The sequence below is a fragment of the Pleurodeles waltl genome, chromosome 2_2, assembly GCF_031143425.1.
Source record: "Pleurodeles waltl isolate 20211129_DDA chromosome 2_2, aPleWal1.hap1.20221129, whole genome shotgun sequence".
NCBI lineage: Eukaryota > Metazoa > Chordata > Amphibia > Caudata > Salamandridae > Pleurodeles > Pleurodeles waltl.
This window is the reverse complement of record NC_090439.1, coordinates 996,609,847-996,623,381: the sequence shown is the minus strand read 5'-3', so window position 1 is coordinate 996,623,381 and position 13,535 is coordinate 996,609,847. Positions and strand designations below refer to the sequence as shown.

The 13,535-nt window shown below is 44.5% G+C and overlaps 1 protein-coding gene across 2 annotated transcripts in view; it reads right to left on the bottom strand.

Moving 5' to 3' along the window:
- NSMCE2 (NSE2 (MMS21) homolog, SMC5-SMC6 complex SUMO ligase) overlaps positions 1 to 13,535 on the bottom strand; it is a 665,833-nt gene that overhangs the window by 554,910 nt on the left and 97,388 nt on the right. The gene's annotated exons all lie outside the window — the stretch shown is intronic.

Genomic DNA, 13,535 nt, shown 5'->3' with positions numbered 1-13,535 from the left:
CAGATATCCCCCTAACATAGCAAAAACTAAAAACAAACTAAAAACTACTTCCAAAAATATTCAGCTTTGATATTTATGAGTTTTTTGGGTTCATTGAGAACATGGTTGTTGTTCAATAATAAAATTAATCCTCAAAAATACAACTTGCCTAATAATTCTGCACTCCCTGTATGATGCGGTCCATGGTGAGCAATGTAGGGGCAACACCCTGGTAGGAGGCTGGCCTGGCTTATAGTGGGTACCTTGTGGTACTTACACCCTGTGCCAGGTCCAGTTATCCCTTATTAGTAGAATAGAGGTGTTTCTAGCAGCTTAGGCTGATAGAAGGTAGCTATGGCAAAGCAGCTTTGGCTGAACTAGGAGACATGCAAAGCTCCTACTATACCACTTCTATCATATAGCACAATATCATAAGAAAACACAATACTCACGAGTTACTAAAAATAAAGGTACTTTATTTTAGTGACAATATGCCAAAAGTATCTCAGAGGATACCCTCGCTTAGGAGGTAAGTAATATACACAAATGATATGTACACAAACCCAAAACAGGTAAGTAACAGTAAGAAAAGTAGTGCAAACAATGTAGAATCACAATAGGATGCAATAGGTGGACGTGGGTCTAGGGGCAACACAAACCATATACTCCAAAAGTGGAATGCGAATCACGAATGGACCCCAGACCTATGGGACATTGAAGAGGGTCGCTGGGACTGAGAAAACAGTAAGGGTGTCCAAAATACCCCACCCCAAGACCCTGAAAAGTAGGAGTAAAGTTACCCTGCTACCCCAGAAAGACACAATAGTCGTGATAGGGGATTCTGCAAGAACCACAAGCACCAGCAAAAGACTGAAGACGGATTCCTGGACCTGAGGACTTGTAAAGGAAGGGGACCAAGTCCAAGAGTCACAAAAGTGTCCAGGGGGGGCAGGAGCCCACTAAACCCCAGATGAAGGTGCAAAAGGGCTGCCTCTGGGTGGAAGAAGCCGAGGATTCTGCAACAATGAAAAGGGCTAGGAACTTCTGCTTTGGATGGAAGATGTCCCACGGCGCACTGGAGGTTGCAGAAGTGTTTCCAGGCAGAAATACCGCAAACAAGCCTTTCTAGCTGAAAGAGTCACGGTTGAGGATTTTGGGTGCTGCTGGGGACCAGGAAGGACCAGGATGTCGCCCCTTGGAGGAGGAGACAGGTGTGGGGGGGGGGGGAGAGGGGGGGGCGCTCAGCAACCTCAGAGAGCCCCCGCAGAAACAGGCAGCACCTGCAGAAGTACCGGACCAGGCACTTAGAAGATCTATGAACTCAGAGTCACAAAAGGAGGGTCCCACGACGTCGGAGTCCAACTCAGCGAGTTGGGCAATACAGGACGGAGTGCTGGGGACCCAGGCTAGGCTGTGCACAAAGGAATCATTGGAGAAGTGCACAGAAGCCAGAGCAGCTGCAAATCACGCAGTACACAGGTTTGCTGTCTGGCGTGGGGGAGGCAAGGACTTACCTCCACCAAATTTGGACAGAAGGGCCACTGGACTGTGGGAGACACTTGGACCCAGCTCCTGTGTTCCAGGGACCACGCTTGTCAGGATGAGAGGGGACCCAGAGGACCAGTGATGCAGAAGTTTGGTGCCGGTGTTGGCAGGGGGAAGATTCCGTCGACCCACGGGAGATTTCTTCTTGGCTTCCAGTGCAGGGTGAAGGCAGACAACCCTCAGAGCATGCACCACCAGGAAACAGTCGAGAAAGCCGGCAGGATGAGGCGCTACAATGTTGCTGGTAGTCGTCTTGCTACTTTGTTGCGGTTTTGCAGGCGTCCTGGAGCAGTCAGCAGTCGATCCTTGACAGAAGTCGAAGAGGGAAGTGCAGAGAACTCTGGTGAGCTCTTGCATTCGTTATCTGAGGAACAGCCCAGAGGAGAGACCCTAAATAGCCAGAAAAGGAGGTTTGGCTACCAAGAAAGGAGGTTTGGCTACCAAGAGAGGTAAGCACCTATCAGGAGGGGTCTCTGACATCACCTGCTGGCACTGGCCACTCAGAGCAGTCCATTGTGCCCCAACACCTCTTAATCCAAGATGGCAGAGGTCTGGGACACACTGGAGAAGCTCTGGGCCCCTCTCCTGGCAGGTGCAGGTCAGGGGAGTGGTCACTCCCCTTTCCTTTGTCCAGTTTCGCGCCAGAGCAGGCCTGGGGGATCCCTGAACCGGTGTAGACTGGCTTATGCAGAGATGGGCACCATCTGTGCCCATCAAAGCATTTCCAGAGGCTGGGGGAGGCTACTCCTCCCCAGCCCTTCACACCTATTTCCAAAGGGAGAACACCCTCTCTCAGAGGAAATCCTTTGTTCTGCCTTCCTGGGACTGGGCTGCCCAGACCCCAGGAGGGCAGAATACTGTCTGAGGGGTTGGCAGCAGCAGCAGCTGCAGTGGAATCCCTGGGAAGGCAGTTTGGCAGTACCCGGGTTCTGTGCTAGAGACCCGGGGGATCATGGAATTGTCCCCCCCAATACCAGAATGGTATTGGGGGGACAATTCCATGATCTTAGACATGTTACATGGCCATGTTCGGAGTTACCATTGTGACGCTAAACATAGGTAGTGACCTATGTTTAGTGCACGTGTGTAATGGTGTCCCCGCACTTACAAAGTTCGGGGAATTTGCCCTGAACTATGTGGAGGCACCTTGGCTAGTGCCAGGGTACCCACACATTAAGTAACTTGGCACCTAACCTTCACCAAGTGAGATAGACATATAGGTGACTTATAAGTTACTTATGTGCAGTGAAAAATGGCTGTGAAATAACGTGGATGTTATTTTACTCAGGCTTCAGTGGCAGTCCTGTGTAAGAATTGTCTGAGCTCCCTATGGGTGGAAAAAGAAATGCTGCAGCCCATAGGGATCTCCTGGAACCCCAATACCCTGGGTACCTAAGTACCATATACAAGGGAATTATATGGGTGTAACAGTGTGCCAATGAGAATTGGTAAAATTAGTCTCTAGATTGTAGTGACAATTTTAGAAAGCATAGAGAGCATAAACACTGAGGTTCTGGTTAGCAGAGCCTCAGTGATACAGTTAGGCACCACACAGGGAACACATACAGGGCATACACTATGAGCACTGGGGTCCTGCCTAGCAGGATCCCAGTGGCACAAGGGCAAAAACAAACATACATACAGTGAAAATAGGGGATACATGCCAGGAAAGATGGTACTTTCCTACAACCCTCAAAGCACCATTGCTTGCACTGGCTTTGCTTCTTGCGGAAAGCTGTTCTCTAAGCTGACTTCACGAATGTAGCTTAGCACAGCAAAATGTACGCAGCGCGTCCTTTAAAAAAAAAAAAAAAAAAAAATCTTTCATAATACAACAGGACCGCTTCAACAGTCTGAACTAATTAGTCTGGGTGTACACGTGGTTATTTGAAAATACTGTGCATGTCATATCACAGTAAGGAAGCTAAAACATACACTCCAACCTTCTAATAATTTAAATCCCCCAGCATCTAAGAGCCTCCTCATCCTCCAGCATAGACCTACTTTCAGCACATATCATGTAACCGGAGTCATCAGCATCATATTTGATTGCTATAATTGTCCTTCTATTTAGCAGAACAAACTAAACAATCTTATCCAATAAGACAGGCACAAAAGCACACATCATATGGTCCGCAAAGCCTCCTCTGGGGGTCTGTGACAGGTTAGAAAATTAAATAATATTAACAGATTAATAAAGTGTACATAAAGTTGCTAAATGTACAACTGAACATTTTAGAAAGTACTGTAAATGTCAAGGAATTTGAAATTGGAGACTAGAAATGAAATAAGTGTCCTCAGATTGATTCGTGGGAGCAGTGCAGGTGCATCAAACAGGTTATAGTATGGACGATGTGTGGCTTCAACTGAATTTAGAATTATTACAATTTTTTTATTTTTTATTATTTACATTTGTTTGCAAACTAAATTAAGTGTGTTATCATTTGTGTATGGGTTTGATTAATGCTTGTTTGTTTGTTTTGTGTATTGTTTTGCATTTCAAATAATCAACAATGTTTGGGCCGGGGTCCCTGGCTTCTACTAATGACTACCCTAGTCCGATTCCAATAATGATTCAGTGGAGGTCTTCAGGTTGCAACAGTAACAAAGTGGGAGTCCACGGAAGTCAAAAGGTTGGGAACCACTGCTTTAAAGCATTAAAAAAGCAATACATTTACACATAGAAGCAGTATCACAAGAGTTCACTCCAACATATATCACTCCATCTTTATCTCCTCTCTTTCGAGCCTGCTGGAGATTTGTATCTCCTATTGCCCAAGAACCTTCCCCCCATCCCTCAGGATTTAGTCACTTTGGGTTTACACCCCCATTATGCCGTGCCACTTTGCATTATCAATAATGAGGCTGTCTAGAGTCAACCAGTTGTAGGAATGGGCCCCTACACTTCAAACAGAGAGTTTGTCCTGGATTTGATAAATTCTGTCATTTATGGCCAGTCGAAAAAGTTCAGTCAACCCCTGTTGGTGTGTAGGTAGAAATGGAGATTGCAGATTGCTTAATATACAGACTTTTGTGACAATCAAGGCAGTTGACAACCTTCTTTCTCCAGTGAGTGGTACTGTCATTTGCTTCTAAAACATCATGTAGAATGGTTAATTTGACTGATTCAGAAAAATCGTAGAGACAGGGATTATGTAGTGTACGCCCAACACCCACCCAGAACTGAGTCAAACTAGAGCAGGACCACAGAATGTGTAGCAGGTCACACATCTTCAACAGTTTTCATGTAACAGGAGACAGGTTTTTCCCATTTATTTGGGGTCCAATACCAATTATGCAGCACCTTCAAGAATGTAAACTTAAGCCGAGCCTCCCTCAGATTTCGATCATGCTGATCTAGCAGGTCTGTCCAGTCTTCATGTTCTACATTTGATCTACCTTGCCAGAGTATCTTGATCTCCTTTCTAGTGTTATTCGAGTATAATGAGTCAATGAGAGTCTGATAAAGATTGGAAATTGAGCCCCAATAGTACATATAACTTGTGTACAGACGACTAAGGGAGGAGACCTAGTTTATTTAACAAGCAGTGTCTCAGTTGTTGATAAACCAGAGATTGCTACACCGTCAAACAGAACTCTGCACACACAATACCAAAGGACTTGAACTCAGAACCACTATATAGGTCACCAATAACATTGATTCCCACTTCCGCCCAATCTCACCAGCTAAATTAGAGGCACTCACTCTGGAGGGACACATTCAACCATACTGCAGCTGCTCAGTGAACAAATGCATTCATACCCAAAAGTTTATGACCATCCCTCCAAACAGCCCACACTGAAATGAAGAGCTGGTGAAAGGGTATGCTAAATTCACCATTTTATTTCTCTGTAAAGAAAATACGTTGTTACCAGGAGTCAGTCTCCAGCAACTGCCTCAATCAATGCTTTGCTTGAAATTCTATTCTAGTGTGGCTTCCTAAGCAACCTCGAGATACAAAACACCTCCCTTCCTTTAACAACAAAAACTAACAATCACTTAACAGGGGTGTGGAATTTATTAAAATAATCTACTTGTCCAGGGGACAGGTTGCTTCTTAAATCTACTTGTCCTGTAAAAAGATCTACTTGTCCCTTTGGTGCCATGTAGTGTGGCGACAAATTATGGCAGCAATTAATAGCCTCTCTGATTATGCCAGGGCTACTACCATAGTAGGGCTTGAATACTTGGAGTTTCAATCCCTACTGTAGCAATTTCCTTATTTTGCCACCTTTCTGCAGATCTGCATACTGGGGCTGGAGGTGTAAGCAATAGTTCCAGGGTTGGAATGCCTTTGAGTCTGAAAACCTACTAACCTGCATGTTTTAAAGATTTTTACCAGCTTCTCTCTAATATTTTCCCATAATAAGAAAGGTTGGACATTTACTCCTGACAATGGCAGAATTAGAACTTCTTCCAGGGTTGGGAAGAAAGTGGCTGGAGGGAAAATGAACTTGCAAATGCTCAATAGATTTTCACATGAGCAAATCTACACATCGTATTTACCCATGCTAAAATACAGTTCACAAATATTTTATAGGGGTACGACGTATACCATGGGTGCACTTTTGTGACTTTCTTTAAGAATTTGGGGCCACATGTAGGTAGGTTCAGATTTGTGACCTGCAAATTGCGAGTCGCAAATCCAAATGTAGGATGGTGTCCTTGACACCATCTGTGCTTCGCAAATGCCCACCTCATGAATAATCATGGGGTGGGTCGCAATTTGCGACCCCCTCGCGAATGGTGGCCTGCTGGAGACAGCAGACCACCATGTCTGTGACTGCTTTTCAATAAAGCAGTTTTTTTTGTTTTTTTTTGTAATGCAGCCCGTTTTCCTTAAAGGAAAACGAGATGCATAACAAAAACGAAAAATGAAACGTTTTCGTTTCATTTTTTCAGAGCGGGCAGTGGTCCACAGGACCACTGCCCGCTCTGAAAAAATGTTTACAGTGACATTCACAATGGGGAAGGGGTCCCATGGGGATCCCTTCCCTTTTGCGAAAGTGTTAGCACCCATTTGAAATGGGTGCAAACTGCGATTGGTTTGCGCCCGCGGTCACAAAACAATCCTACATTGCACTGCGAGTTGCAATTAGGAAGGGAACACCCCTTACTAATTGCGAGTCGCAAACCCGTTTTGTGATTTGGTAACCAGGTTACTGAATCGCAAAACTGGGTTTGTGCATCGCAATGTGCTTTTTGCATGTCGCAAACAGCGAAAGTCGCTGTTTGCGACATGCAAAAAGCTACCTACAAGTGGGTCTTGGTCCCTAATTAGGTCTGGTGTTAACAAAGACATTTTGTTTTTATTAAACTTCTATTTCTCTCTCTTTCGGCTGGCTTTACTGTGAGTGATCGCATTCTGCTCTTCCACAAGGAGCATATTGCCACACAAAGTAGTTTTGTTCAGTGTCAGGAACTACAGTGGCAATCAGTGACGTAACGAAACTGGAGGGTGCCCCTTTGCAAAGAACATGGAGGAGCCCCCTCTCCAGACTCACTCAGGGCAGGTGCTTTGCTGAAGGGGCCCCCTGGAGGGCGGCTGCGGGGCCTTTGTTATGCCGCTGGTGGCAACGTGTGCTTTAAGAGTTCAAAAACTTTTTGGGGTGTTTTGCCAATGTTTGTTACAATGTTGAGGGCCTGGTAGCTCCCACAACAATAAAGTGTTACAAAAGCCATGTCAAAACAAGACACGCATTGATGAAACTAAAAGACTTATAAAAATATGTCAGATCAGCTGGCTTTGTCAGTATTTGTTTATTTTCATGCTTCCCATAATCGTGTTGAAAATGGTTACACTGATTTTCCATTAGAAATATTTTTGGGAAATACTAGCATGCATCAACACATTTTACTAAATGACACTTCATTTGCATATAATCAGAGAGCATTCTGGGAGCATTATACTTAGCCTCTTAGCCTAAACTTTTCAAACATGTGTGTACACGTTTTTTTTTTTTTTTGTACTGGAACCAACGTCAGTAGTGAAGTGTGACCTTAAAACATTTATTTACAGCACTCACCCTAATAATGAAGGCTTTCAAATAATGAACCATAAATACAAGTTCAAACAGCATTATCTTTTGGAAACACATTACCTCAACTGCAGAGAATTCCACTCTCTGTAAACAGGCAGCCAAAGGGTTTGTGCTGCAGGGGGTTGGGCCTACTTGTCCCAAGGACAAAGTAAACATAAAAACTTGTTGCCCTTGACCCCAAACAAGATGTCCCGGGCGTCGGGCAATAGGAATTCCACATCCCTGCTTAACTTACAGTAAAAGGTTTGTGATCATGACAATGGTAGTAAGGAAATATATGTGTACAAAAAAGAGAATGAGGTACATAAACTTAAAGATAAATCGTACACCTTACATGAGTTTAGTATAACTTAAAATCATCAAATTGTGCAGGCAATTCAATCTCTCTTCGGTCGTTAAACATTCTGCTTACCATCAAGATCACGTTGTACTTCCCCACACTCCAACCTATCAACACTGGTCAGACAATCAGGGTCTCTCACCTCTCCAAACATTTCCATCACTAAGCAACAACGTGTACTTGTCCACCTTTTTCACAACTTATGGTCTGGAAAATTTAGACTCACCCTTGTTCACTTTCCAGGCTTAACAACCAAATCCATTCTCATACCTGGTAATCCACACCATCAGCACTTCCTTCCTGAAAAAGAACTTTCTTTTCCACTCCTTTGAACAACAAAGTCCATCATGGTTTCTGACACAAAATGCACACCACTGACACTGACAATCATCTTTAGTACTCATTCTCTGTCACACAACCCACTAAAAAAACTCCACCAGTACTTCGGCAGTCATAAAATCACTGCTAGTGCAAGGCACACATTCTCGAACGTTGTGTTCCACATTATGGTCAACTCCTGGCCGCCAATACTCAGCTCAGATGCATTTTCTGGTGACACTCATGCCACTGTGCCCCTCACGTACAAGTTCTACAATACGCTCTCTCAGTTTTGACAGCATTACCAATAGTTCTCTTCTCAGCAACACCTTATTCACCACAGACTCACTTGGCTAAAATAATCTGCATTTCCAGAAGCTTTACCCTTAGCTGGCCATCCTTCAACCAGATAGTTCATCACTTCTCTTCGCACTACGTCACTCTCCGGTTTCTCTTGTTCACACGTCATGGGTCATTCTTCCTTCTGCCCCCTTTCCTCGGTCGGCCCCCGCTTAACGGATCACCCCAAACCCAAGAATCACTGTGATACTTTTTTGGGAAAATTTCGGTAAGATTCATCAAAAGGTGCCAAAGATATAGGCAAGTCAAAAAACGCTTTTCCTATGGAAACTAGGTCCTAACTATAACTACTTAGTAGTGACCGCCAGCTACTTTACCTTAGGGCGAGAGTTTTAGTTACTTGAAAGAACACTAACTATAACTGCTAAATTTCAATGGTTGTGTACGAGTAAATTTAGACCCTAACTATAACGTCCTTGTTCCTTTTTCAGTGTATACACACACACACACACACACACACACACACACACACACACACACACATTAAGCAAAAAGAAAATATATAACACTCGCACACTCTGGTTTCAGGAACAAAAGAAGATCAGTTTAATCCACACATGTTGTGTGGATTAAACTGATCTTCTTTTGTTCCTGAAACCAGAGTGTGCGAGTATTATATATTTTCTTTTTGCTTAATTTATTACTGGCTTGCTCGTACCGGTTCTCGCACCACCCCTTTGGGCTGAACTGAGATCTTATCTCGAGCATTCTGAAGTTATATATATATAGCGCAGTGCACGCCTTCAAAGCAACACGCATACTCCAACAGATGTGTTTCGACCCTAGATTTTAGGTAGCAATAAAAATGTCAAGATAACTTTTGTCTTTATGTTTCTGCTAGAGAAAGATCGGACTTTTGTCTAGTGGCAGTTTTGATGCCATAAAGTAGTGTGAAACTTTATATGCCTGCTGCAAAGCACAAATCTGTATTTTATGTGAATCGCTGATGGGATTAGTAGAGCCAGCCGTTACCTGCACTTTAAAACAAACTATTTTATGCGAGTGAGGCTATGGTGAGATGAAGGTCACTTTTGCTGGGTGATAGTGAGGGAATCCGATGAGGAGGTCATGGGAGTGGGAGCACCAAAAATTGTCGGACTAGGCATCACCAGTGCTAAAGACTGTGTTAATGGGTATGTGGTAAGGTGAAGTAATAGAGTGTCATTTTTTTTTTTTTTTCCAGTGTCTTCAGAGAACCTGCTGATTGACAGAAGAAGTGAAGGTAAGGTGACGGACATTTACTGTTGCACACATCACACCCACCCACCCACCAGCAATTTTGTGACCGTCTATGTAGGCTAGTGTTTTAGGACAGTTTAGCCAGTACCAGAGATGGTACCTTGTCGGATGATTGCTGCTCAAGCCCTAACTCGGGTTATGGGGGACAGCTCTGAGGCAGGATCAGAGACTGAGACAGCAGATACTGAGACAGCATCTGAAGGAAAGGACAATTGAGCAGACTCAGGGAGTGATTTTTCAGTCATCGGAGTCCCATCTGACAACTCCTCTTCCAATGATTCTGAGGGAGACGATCAGGACATTTGTGCTGTCCCTTCGCAACCACAGCCTGTGCAGCAGGACAACAGCGGGTTAGCCCAACCCAGAGAGCAGGTGCGTGCGGCAGCAAGCACAGACAGAGCGCTCTCTTGATAGCCTCCCAATTTAGTTCAGCCCCTAATTCCACCTTTTACTGGTGACGCTGGATATAAAGTTGATACAGCCAACTTTTTGCAAGTCAACTACATCTGTCCCTTTTTGGATGTTGACTTCATACAGCAAATTGTGCAGCAAATAAATTTTTGTGCAGAACAATTTCCAAGGGAGCATAGAGGCACTATAGGGCCCCGTTCTAGGCCACATCAGTGGACTCCCACTTTGCTTGCGGGGTTAAAGATATTTATGGGCCTTACGCTCAAAACGAGGTTACTGCAGAAACCCACCTTGCAGTCCTACAGGACGACACGCACGGTTTGGGTAACCCCCATCTTCACATAGGGCCACGACAGGGAAGGGCCTAAATTGTATTGTGGCGGCATCAAAATTATCTATCACAAAACAACCTGGTTTTGTATGGCGGCCACCTGCGTTTTTGGTCCTGGGCTCGGCAGCCATATAGGGAAACCTACTAAACCCAGACATTTCTGAAAACTAGACACCTGGGGAGGCCACGGTGTGGCTTAAGTGGATTACTCAAAGTTTTCATACAAAGATTACCCTGCAAAGGTGAAACATTGAATAAAAACTCTATTCTTCCTTGCTTTCTGTCACACAAACTACAGGAATATACAGGGATCCACAAAATTTTCCCCACTTGTCCTGATAAAAACGCTACCCCACTTGTGTGCCTGTACCTAGTGCCTGTGTCAAGAATGGATCACAGCAGGTTCAACAGTAGCCCTCATGTAAGGACTACTATTGACCGTTGTGTGATCCATTCCTGTCACAGGCACAAAGCCCAGGCACACCAGTGGGGTAGCGTTTTTATCGGGACAAGTTGGAGAACGTTGGGTGGTAAGCACTTTGTGGATCCCTGCATATTCCTGTAGTTTACATCACAGAAACGCAAGGACAAATAGTGCTTTTATTCAACGTTTTACCTTTGCAGGGCATTCTGTGAAAAAAAAAACTGTGGGAAATCCTAAAAAAGTGACACCTCCCTGGACTCCCCTTGATGTCTACTTTTCAGAAATGTCTGGGTTTGATAGGTTTCCCTAAATGGTTCCCGATCCCAGGACTAATTAGTACACTCACCTTAGTTATCATTATCACCACAATGTGTTTTGGGCGTCTCCTGTTGCAGGCACTAGGCTTACCCACACAAGTGAAGTACCATTTTTATCAGGAGACTTGGGGGGAATGCTGGGTGGAAGGACGTTTGTGGCTCTCCTCAGATTCCAGAACTTTGCATCACTGAAATGTGAAGAAAATGTATTTTTTAGACACATTTGAGGTTTTTAAAGGATTCTGGGGGACAGATCTGGTGAGAACCCCACAAGTCACCCCATTCTGGGTTCCCCTAGATGCCTAGTTTTCAAAAATCTATAGGTTTGCTAAGTTTCCCTAGGTGCCGGCTGAGCTGGAAGCCAAAATCCGCAGGTAGGCACTTTGCAAAAAAAAAGTGTCCGTTTTCATTGAAAAAATTTAATGTGTCCATGTTGTATTTTGGGGTGTTTCCTGTCGCTGGCACTAGGTCTACCCACACAAGTGAGGTACCATTTTTATTGGGAGACTTAAGGGGAATGCTGGGTGGAATGAAGTTTGTGGCTCCCCTTAGATTCCGGAACTTGCATTGCTGGAATGTGAGGAAAATGTGTTTGTTTAGACACATTTTGAGGTTCATCAAGGGCATGAAAAACATTGTGGGAGCTGACAGACTCTTCATAATGTTATTATTGTTGTTTACTGTGTTTATTTATTTGTATTTTTATTCTAAAAGTTGGAGTGGCTGAGCAACGGAAAATCCAAACAACCCCTTACCGTGGAGTTGGCAACCAATAAAGCACTGGAGATGGTTGACTGAATCACTGCAGTTGTTGCTAGAAATGTTAATTAAGAGTTACCTCTGATGCAAGGGATATTCGGCCCACAGGAAATATTTCTTCATGCTCTTACTGCGGGCACACCTCGTGCTGTAGCGCATGCTCTTCATGCAAGTGCTTGCCGCCTCACACGTCCTCTAGAGCTGCATTCTGCTTGCCGTTCGCTCTAATGGAATTTATTTCCTCACGCACGTTCATGTGCGCCTGCTGCATGAGTTCTCTCTCATGCTGTTGAGCACTTCAGCTCATTCGGCCTGCCCTATTTGTTGCCTCGTGCATCCTCTCGCACCAACAACCGTCTTTTGGTGCTTCCCAGCACTTATCAGATCTACTGTGAATCACAGCGCCATAAACGGAGAATGAAGATCTCCTTGACTCCGCATACTCTGGTGGGTAGTTTGGCATGCAGGCCAACAAGTACACCAGCAATTACTGCCTGCAGGCTCTAGATGCCATTCCACAGAAACGTACCTCCTGGGCGGTGGTGGGCTCCTCAACCTGTCGCCACTGAAATTATGAGCGGGCTAAATGGTAGGTTAAAGTGGTCATTTTATTTCTTTGAAAAGAAAATGCATCCGGCCTGGGTGGGAGACTCCAGCAACTGACTCGACGCTTTGCTTCCGAAGCGATTCTAGAATGCAATCCCAAGCGGCCTTGAGAAAACCCACTCATCCCTGCCATGGTGTTAGTGGCTCAGTTGTGTTTTTTGGACTCAAGGATTGGGAGGACAACCTTGTGTCGGAAGAAAAGGGAGGAGAGAACAGTAATAGTAAAAGCAACAAGTGCGTGTGTGTTAATGTTTTCTCCGCAAGGAGTCGAAAAGATAATTCTTAGTATTTTGCACTGAGTGGGTGAACCTGGGATAAACACTTCCAAATAATTCAATGTTACAATTAAATAAGCTATGGTTTCCAATGTAAATGTGAAAACTTCCTTTGAAACTCAAACACAAAACAACGATAGTTCACAAAGAAAATATTTTATTCTCCAATTTACACATTTTTGAAAAGTTTGGAACAGAAAAAAACTGAATAAACTTTTCCTTAATGTGTGTTCACTGAGGACTGCATTATCAATCAAGCATTGGACCCCTGGAGTCTGCTCACTAAATCCTTTACACCTGAGGAGATCTCTGTGATATAAAGCGTCCCATGTATCCCGCAGCGCGGGTTGCTTGCTGTGTTCACCGAGGACTGTAGTATCCATCAAACACTGGGCCCCTGGAGGCGGCCCATCAAATCCTTTACACCTGAGTTCTCAGCGCTATAAAGCGTGTTACGTGTCCCCGCAGCACGGGTTGCTAGCTGTGTTCTCTGAGGGCTGCATTATCCATCGAGCATTGGGGCCTGGAGGCGACTCACCAAATCTTTAACGCCTGAGGTCTCAGCTCTATATAAAGCGCGTCATGCGTC